Source organism: Triplophysa rosa, linkage group LG1, assembly GCF_024868665.1.
Source record: "Triplophysa rosa linkage group LG1, Trosa_1v2, whole genome shotgun sequence".
Taxonomy (NCBI): Eukaryota; Metazoa; Chordata; class Actinopteri; order Cypriniformes; family Nemacheilidae; genus Triplophysa; species Triplophysa rosa.
Genome location: NC_079890.1, coordinates 37,033,850 through 37,042,305, shown reverse-complemented (window position 1 = coordinate 37,042,305; position 8,456 = coordinate 37,033,850). Strand labels below are relative to the sequence as shown.

At 41.3% G+C, this 8,456-nt stretch overlaps 1 protein-coding gene across 1 annotated transcript in view; it reads left to right on the top strand.

The window, feature by feature from the left end:
* ankrd11 (ankyrin repeat domain 11) overlaps nt 1–8,456 on the top strand; it is a 121,605-nt gene that overhangs the window by 45,382 nt on the left and 67,767 nt on the right. Inside the window, exon 2 of the mRNA XM_057329075.1 lies at nt 3,930–4,011. The gene's annotated coding sequence lies outside the window, so the exon portion shown is untranslated. The remainder of the gene's footprint in view (nt 1–3,929; nt 4,012–8,456) is intronic.

Here is an 8,456-nt window from a genome sequence, read left to right as displayed (position 1 = left end):
GCATACTGGATGTTTTTCCCTTTTCACACCATTCTTTGTAAACCCTAGAAATGGTTGTGCGTGAAAATCCCAGTAACTGAGCAGATTGTGAAATACTCAGACCGGCCCGTCTGGCACCAACAACCATGCCACGCTCAAAATTGCTTAAATCACCTTTCTTTCCCATTCTGACATTCAGTTTGGAGTTCAGGAGATTGTCTTGACCAGGACCACACCCCTAAATGCATTGAAGCAACTGCCATGTGATTGGTTGATTAGATAATTGCATTAATGAGAAATTGAACAGGTGTTCCTAATAATCCTTTAGGTGAGTGTATATACATATATACATGAGAGTATTGAAAAATGAGAGTATTGACTGAGAAACGGAGGAAAACATGGCTTTTAAACCTGAATATGCAGTCGGAAGGAGACGAGCCGGATGACTTTCTAAAATGCTTAACGGGGTTTAACGTACCTAAACAACGACCAGGGAAGCCCATGTTTCTGTCAAGCCTTGTCATAAACACTAACTGCTGTTAAAAGAATGAGTCTTTATTAAACGAAAAAAGTAATAAATCACGCGTTACACGCGTAACAGCTTAACATAGCCTACCGAAACAACGACCACGTAAAAACAAATTTGTATTAAATTCTAATCAAAACCACGTGATTGAAAACAATCTTTCAGTGATCTATTTTTACTGTGCACGCGACGCGCGCATCGACACAGGCAGACTCTCTGTGTGCTGCTCGGTCCTAGTACTTCTCCATGGTGATGACGGCGTGTGGTTAAAAAATCGTTACAAACAAATTTAAAAGTGAGGGGGACACGAACAGGATTTTGAAAAGTGAGGGGGACATGTCCCGGATTTTGAAAAGTAAGGGGGACATGTCCCCCTGTCCCCAGTGGAAATTACTCCCCTGTTATTGTATAAATTGTAGTATTTGTTTTCAGCTGTCTTCAAATTATGCAGATTAAAAAAGTTGTACAGTAAGAGGGTAACAACACATTAGGAATTACTGTATTGAGAATAATAATAAGAATTTAGGGAATATGTCACAATTCATTTTGTATTAATTTTGCCATATGAGATGAGATGTTTGTTAAGCTTTGAAAAGGTAAACTTGCTTTGATTTGTGACTTGCTATTTGTTCTTTTTCTATGGTTTTGTTGGGTTTACATGAGACGTACCCTCAGTCAAAGGAGGCGCCATATTGAATGTCTGTTTGTATGACTGTTGGTTTAGTTGAGAACATTGGTCGTTTGAAAAATTCAGGACCTATTCATGTGGTCATAAGATCTGTTTCAAGTGTCTCTTGTAACCACTCAGATTTCCAGTGTCTCTGATTTTGTTTATATTCATTATTATGTCAGTGCATTACTGTATGTTGATAACATACAAAAAAGTTTTAATTTAAATACAAATATGATGTTTAAATCAGAACATTCAATCTTTATGCTTAATCTTGTGTACTTTTGAAAGGATTGCCTGAATTGTATGTTAGTACCAGTGGCCAGTTGCATAAACTTAGCCGCTGAGTTAAGACTGCGTCTTAACATCTAGGCCCGGTTTCACAGACAAGGCTTAAAGCTAGTCCCAGACTAAAATTAATATGTGACCTGTATTAACTGAATATATCTTGCCCAGGAATATCTTAAAATATATCAGTGCCATTGTTTTGTCTTGAGATGCACACCAGAAATGTATCTTCTAAGGCATTTTTATAAAAGCGACATAAATATCTTAAATCAACCAAGGCATAGTCCTGGTTTAAGCCAAGCCGTGTCTGTGAAACCGGGCCCCAGTCTCACTGACTAGCAATTAGTTAGGACCAATCTAACTTTTCTATGTAACTGAATTAAGCCCTGCCCTGTCTTGAAGAAAAAAATTAGAAGACTAACCTCTAAGACTAGTCTAAACGGTTTATGCAACCGGCCACAGGTATAAATGGATTCACAGTTAGTTAGCAGGATGGCATTTGAGTTAGGTTTGCTTTTTCTCTCGATTCAATGTTAATCTAGAATAAATATGATTTTGTGTAAAGACCTATATTGTGTAAATAAATAGGCAAATATTATTTTGGTCTGGCAAAATACCTCATGAATGCCTGTGTATACAAATATTTTGTATCTGGATCTGAAGAACAACCAAACAATAAATTGTCTCAAGACATTCCCTTCCATATCGAGGTTGCATGATCAACAGCAAAGCAACAGTGCTATATGAACTGTAGATTATGCTGTTACCCTTCACCACATTATTTTGATTTTAAACTTGACAAATGTGGAAATGAATTAGTCCTGTTTTAAACATGATGTTTACACTGCCTAAGGTTTGCTTTCTGTTGGACTTCTAGCAAGTCTTGCAGTTTGATGTCTTGGTATTTTTGCACAAAGAGGCGTTTTTTGTTAGGATTGTGATGCTGACAAATTATAGACTGCCTAGCCTAGAACCTTTGATTAGTTGTTTTCTCTGTTTACTGTCTGCATGCTTGGCTTTGTTTCTCTTTGCTCTAAGTGCTCTTATGTGTTAAACCAGCTGATTTGAGCAGGGTCTGCTTGTTTTGCCTGTTTTGTGGTAATGTTCGTAGTTTGACGGTCAGGATGTGGCGAGCTCGGCAGGCCCATCCTCTGCAGTCGCGTTTCTTTCCTTTGCTAGCAAAGAATTGTGAAAGCATCTTCTTCAGACTGCACAAATAAACAGCCCTTTGACTGGTGATTTAAGGAGCTTTAGCCGTCCTCAGGCCCAGAGTTTCCTTTTAAGGTCAGCCGAGCATGACTCTGAGTATAGCTGGAGAGATAGATCGAAAGAGAGAGAGAGACTCCCTCTCCACATCCATCTAATGAGGACAGCAAACTGGTCTGGGAAGCTTTTGTTACTAAATGCTTTTCCATTTGATCTCAAACTGGTTTTGTCAGACATGGTTTTGTCAGAGCTTCCAACACCAAAGAAAATTCCTTGTGTGTGCAAGCACACTTGGCAATAAAGCTCTTCTGATTCTGATTCTGATTTAAGAGCCATTTTGTTTTGTCTTAATTCCTGTCTACGTACATGTTATTCAGTATTTTCAAGATATTCTTAAATAGAGATATATTTTGCACATCCCCACTTAGAATGAGTTTGGCCATGTCTAGCTGATCTGCGTTTGTGAGCTGGAGGCCGAGCTGTTCTTGTTCGGTGTATTTAGAGGATTTTCTTGGTAAGATTACAGATTCATTTTGCATGGCCATTGAGGAAGAGTTCTCTCCGCTCTGGATTAATCCAATCTGGCACATCCCTGCTAGGAGAATCCTCAGGGCTTCTTATCCTTCCAGACTATCCCATCTGGGTGAGGACAGCCCTTAACGTGGCCACCAATCTTTACTGTGATTTCCACACTATAGACACTGATATCAGTGAATAGGCTGATATTTGGCCATTTTGAGATCATGGGTATATTTTGAAAAGACAATGTGATTATACAACTGTGTAGTTGGTGTGTTGCTCGTCTAGTAAAAGTTTGACTATTTTGAACTTGACAAGCCATGTTAAAATGGAAAGCTTGGGGCAGGACAGTGGACACTCAAGCAGTCCAAGGCTCATTGCAGACAATATTTAAAGATTTCAGCATAGAAAGACAGTCGATATTTGCTTGCAAGAGTTTCGTTGTTAATTCATCTGTTTTCAAGAAACCGTTGCGAAAGAAACAAGTTGGATTGTGTGACAAGAATGTGTCCGTTGTGTCCTAGATGATAGCCTTGAGAAAGCTCTACAACTGTCCCTGAATCTCTGATAAACCTCTGCCCCCAAGGTGCAGAACGGTAATTTTGGCCCAGATATTTTGGTGAATTACCCCCTTTGTGTTTGACCAACAAGAGAGTACAGTAAGATATACCTGCAATGTTAGATGTGTGAAATGTCAGCATTATTAAAACTAATCTGTGTCTCTCCTTTCTTTTTTTTCAGGATTCCTCGGACTTTACAACCCCATCTTCAGCATTTTTAGCTGGATTTTAATCTTTCCTATCTGAAGACGGCCATGGAATCGGTAAACCCTGACTACCTTTTTTGTTTGTAGCTTGAAGAACGACTGTTGCTTTATGCTTCCCCTTTTTTATAGGAAGCAACGTTTGGCTTATGTAACACTGGGAAATGTTAAGAGAGGACTAGTTCACGATGCAGTTCGTTGGAATTAGGTTTGGTTGTTTGTTTATAGTCAGTGTGAGAATAGTAATTGGACATGTTGAGATCACGCTTCTCTCGTTGGTTAAATAGCGTATATATGTTAGAACATGTGGCTTTTATGTGAATGTGATGCCGTTGAGTTTGTCGGCGCCCTGCTAGTACCAACAGGCAGGTGGATGGCTAAGCGCTTAGCTCTGGAATGTGTGCATTAGAACAGGGCTTACTGCATGCCCGGGCCCTGCCTGCTGCCTTCTTTGTTAAGGGCTCTTTGTTTTTGAGTGTGGATTTTGCCTCTGTGTGTGTATATATATATATATTTATGTGTGTGTGTGAAGAGGTTGTTTTGAAAATGGGTCACCGCTTGCACTGAGTTTACAGTGTCTAATCCAAAGTCCCTTTCTAGCACGCAGCTTGTGCGTCCTTGCCCCCTCATCAGTAAGCAGCAGCAGTCTACACCTTTGTAAAAACGCTGTCTTTCCTTTAGGAACACACTCCCTGTGTCGTACCGCACCTAGCACACTGTCAATGTAGCGTTATCAATTTCAATCAAATTTATGATAACTAAATTTCTTATAGATATTTAACAGGAGTTAAGCTACTTTTTTAGCCTCCCGAACCCTGGCAATTTCTCATCCCCTTAGACCTCTGAAGCTCGGAGATCTGATGTTTACCTCTGAAATCAGACCATATCTGCTTACCGTCAGTGGGAACCAAGGAGACTGATCACAAAGCTCATTATGCGGGCAGCGCTGTGTGTGTGTTTTTTGTCCCCCCGCCCCGTCCCCTCCGCTCCTCCTCATGTGATGCCAGTCACATGGTTTCCAGGCACCCAGAGCAGTAAATCAGAATCAGATCTTATTTTAACCGCTCTAAATCCAACCGCTGCGCTGATGGTTAGCAGAGGCGCTTGCGCGAGCCAGCTCTTCCTCCATTTCTCCTTGGAAGCCTGTGCACCACCTACCACAGACCTGATGATATTTGCAGCATTATCTGCCGGCTGTGAACCCCTCTGCCGTGCCTCGGCTCATTACAAGCGTGTTTTTCTGTGCCTCTGCTTTTTCCAGGGTAGCTTCGTCCCTGAGCGGGATTAGTCTGCAGCTCTCCGATGGGGAAAAGCTGCCTTGCCAGTCAAATTACATAACTCTCATAGCCAGGCTTGAGACAACTATAGAGGCTTTGTTTCCAACTCTCTCCCCCCTTTTTCCCCTCCTGGCGGCCTAAATGGTAATCTGCTACTGAAAGACTCTGTGTGCTCCGAACAGGCCCGGTTCTGTGGTGAGCGAGCAGAAATCTTGCGTCATTACCTTACACAATGGCATCTCGCTCGTATCGTGAGCATAGAGATGAGGGGCGACCGGAGATCTGTTACTTCCTGTGATAGACAATTTGGGATTGGGAGGGTCATTCTTTTAAATTACGTTCCACGAGCTGTCCAAGTTTGATGGGGCTTGTTCTGTGTTTTTAGCATTTTCCTGGCCATTTCAGGCTTGCGCTTGGCCATTCTAATGGTAATGTGAGATGACGCTGTGCAGAAAGCAGACGTTTTGCTGCTTAAGTACGGTGTTGGAAGGACTTGAAACAGATGTGATGCTGTTTTCGACTAATTCAGAGTCATTGAAGTTCACATTCTTCTGTGGACTAAAAGAAGTTTGCTGGTGATGGAAACAAAAATACTTGGAGGATGTCGTTTTATGTAAAAATGGTATATTAATGTGGTGTAAAATTGTATATTGACCATCCATTTGTAGGGCACTAGTTGCTTTTGCATGTTTGCCAGTTTTTGCATTACAAATATTTCTTTTAAGTAACAAATTTGATTTTTAAAATGCATTACCTATGTTAAATATGCCGGCACGCATGGATGAGTCAGTACTCAGTAGCAGTGTATGATTTAGGCAAAAATAGCATACTTTTTTCAACACACTGTTATTTGGGAGTAAAAGAGAATATTGCGTGATGTCAACACACCATTCATTGCTCTAGATGCCCATTTGGTTCAGCAATACCACTCATTTAATTTCTTCTCTTTTTACCTAACCCCTGTAATATATTTTGTGTTTAGACATGACACGCTGTAAAGAGGAAGCGCTAGAAATCTGTTGTAGGCGTGGTCTCCTTCCTCTAGTTTGCACGTAGCACTTATGAGCGAAGAATTGCACCTCTAAAACATCACTTGCCACATTACTTTTCTCCTTTTTGGCACAGGAACGTACGTGTCTATTTAGTAATTGAAGAGATATTCTGCTCCCGTCCAGAGAGATGTGCTGGAAAGACTGTAGAGCTTGTCTCATGCACTGTTGGCAAACCAGTGTCTGTCCCATACCGAGAAATAACAAACTATGTTGGGGAGGTTAGTGGAAAGAGTAGTGTCTGTGTTGGGACAGTAAAGGGTGTGATTCGGTATGCCAAAAAAGTTGCACAGCCTGTGTTTTTAGCCGCGAACTAAATATAGAATGCACGGTGCAGAAGTTGTCGGCCTTGAAGAACTTGAAGCCTCCAGCTTCTTGATGTACTTTCATGTAAACTGCTGGTTAACGCTCGGTTTGGTTTGTTCAGTGACTTACTGCAGTTGTGCCTTGTTTTGCTTTTGCTTTTGCTTTGCAGGGCTGCCCTGTGAAAGCGACTTTTAGGTGATTTCCCACAGGTTGAGCTGAGCTGTCGTAAGCCTCGTCCTTCAGTCGTGATTGTGCTTTATGGTGTTACACGGTATCAAATGAATGCTAACGCCACTTGACTGACAAGAGGCCCAGTGAACTATTAAACCCAATGGAACAAATTAGAGTTTCATGTACTAATCTTGAGTCAAAAAGCCTTCCCACAGTGCCTCAGGGTAGTCATGATTTTAACATGCTGGTTCAGCTGTATGGGCTTCGGCACGGTGATTAAAGAGCGCAGAGAGTCGCAGAGATGTTGCATTGTTTTCCATAGACGCCCTTTCAACTCAATCTGCGAGCGGTAATTGGATTCTTTGTAAATGTAATGTGTTTTATCTTTATTGTGACAGTACAATGGAGGAAGTCCCTTTCCTTTGGCTAATATAGGAAGTGTATGAAATGTCAACTGCTGGGGCTGCACAATGCTGACCGTAGAGCAGCAGCTTCAGGGCCGCATGCGTTGTCGCCTTCACACAGAGTAGATAAATGAACTCTTCCCTTCCACCATTTGTCATAGCAGCTGATAGGTTTCTCAGGGCAGCTGAGCTCATATGAGCTTTAAACAATGTTATTAAAGTGTCCCGTGTCTGAAATGTCACTATATTGTGGATTAAGGTTGTCTTAAAATGCGACACTCGTAGATGTCGTGTTTGGCAGTGGCAGCGTTTCTAGGAAGCAAATGAGTTTAAAGGCATCTTTTTGCGAGTTGTTTTTAAAAAAAAGGAGGAATGAAGCATGCGAGGAGCATAAATCTGAGCTTGCGCGTATGCAGCTGCCTAACCTCCCCCTTCCTCTCCTGCTCTCTCTGCCCCCTCCTTTTCATTCCTCAGTGACGTTTTGGTTTTCCCCTCGGCTCTTTCCCTCTCTACACCCCCTGCCTCTCTCACTGGCTGAATCATGATGACTGCGATGCGTAAATGTTGCTGACATTAAGAGAACCCTTTACGTTTCCCTCGATCTCGGGCTGCGTTCACACAGTCAGTGCTTGGAATCGTTTGTTTTGAACCAATGTGCTGATGGGAGATCTAACCACGACCCATTATAAGATTTCTAGCAGAGCAAGTCAGGTTTTGATTTTTTTTATCTGTTGGTATTTAATATAATCCATGATGCCATGTATCTGAATCTGAAGATGTACAGAACCTCTGGTATAAAATTCGGTCCAGAACAATGAAGTTCCAGCAGTATATTTAAATGTGGACATGGGGCACTTTTTTATCCCCGTGTGCACCAAACTTATCTTGTGTTCTTGCTGCCAAAAAAACTCTGTTTCATTTCATATGGCCATAGATCCCAGTCCTGGTTGAAGTTCCAGTATGGCAGATTAATATGGTGGAGTTTATTTTTGCATGAGAGCAGAAGATTGTGTGACGGTAAGCAGTTGTGTCTACATTCACATTATAGACACACATTCACTTTCAGGCATATTTGCAACATCTCCAGTCCATTAAAACGTCTTGCTCATTGCCCTGATGTTGGAAATTAGAATTTTTATTGTTTTAACTATTTCTTTAAAGCTTCTTTCTATTTTGTGTAGCTCAAAAATCTTTTGTTGCCCATCAGAACTATATTCTTTGGTTTTACCCATTGTGATGAATGATTAAGCGGGTTTGGGCTTTGTGTTACTTGATATTTATTCTCCTGTGCAAAAAGA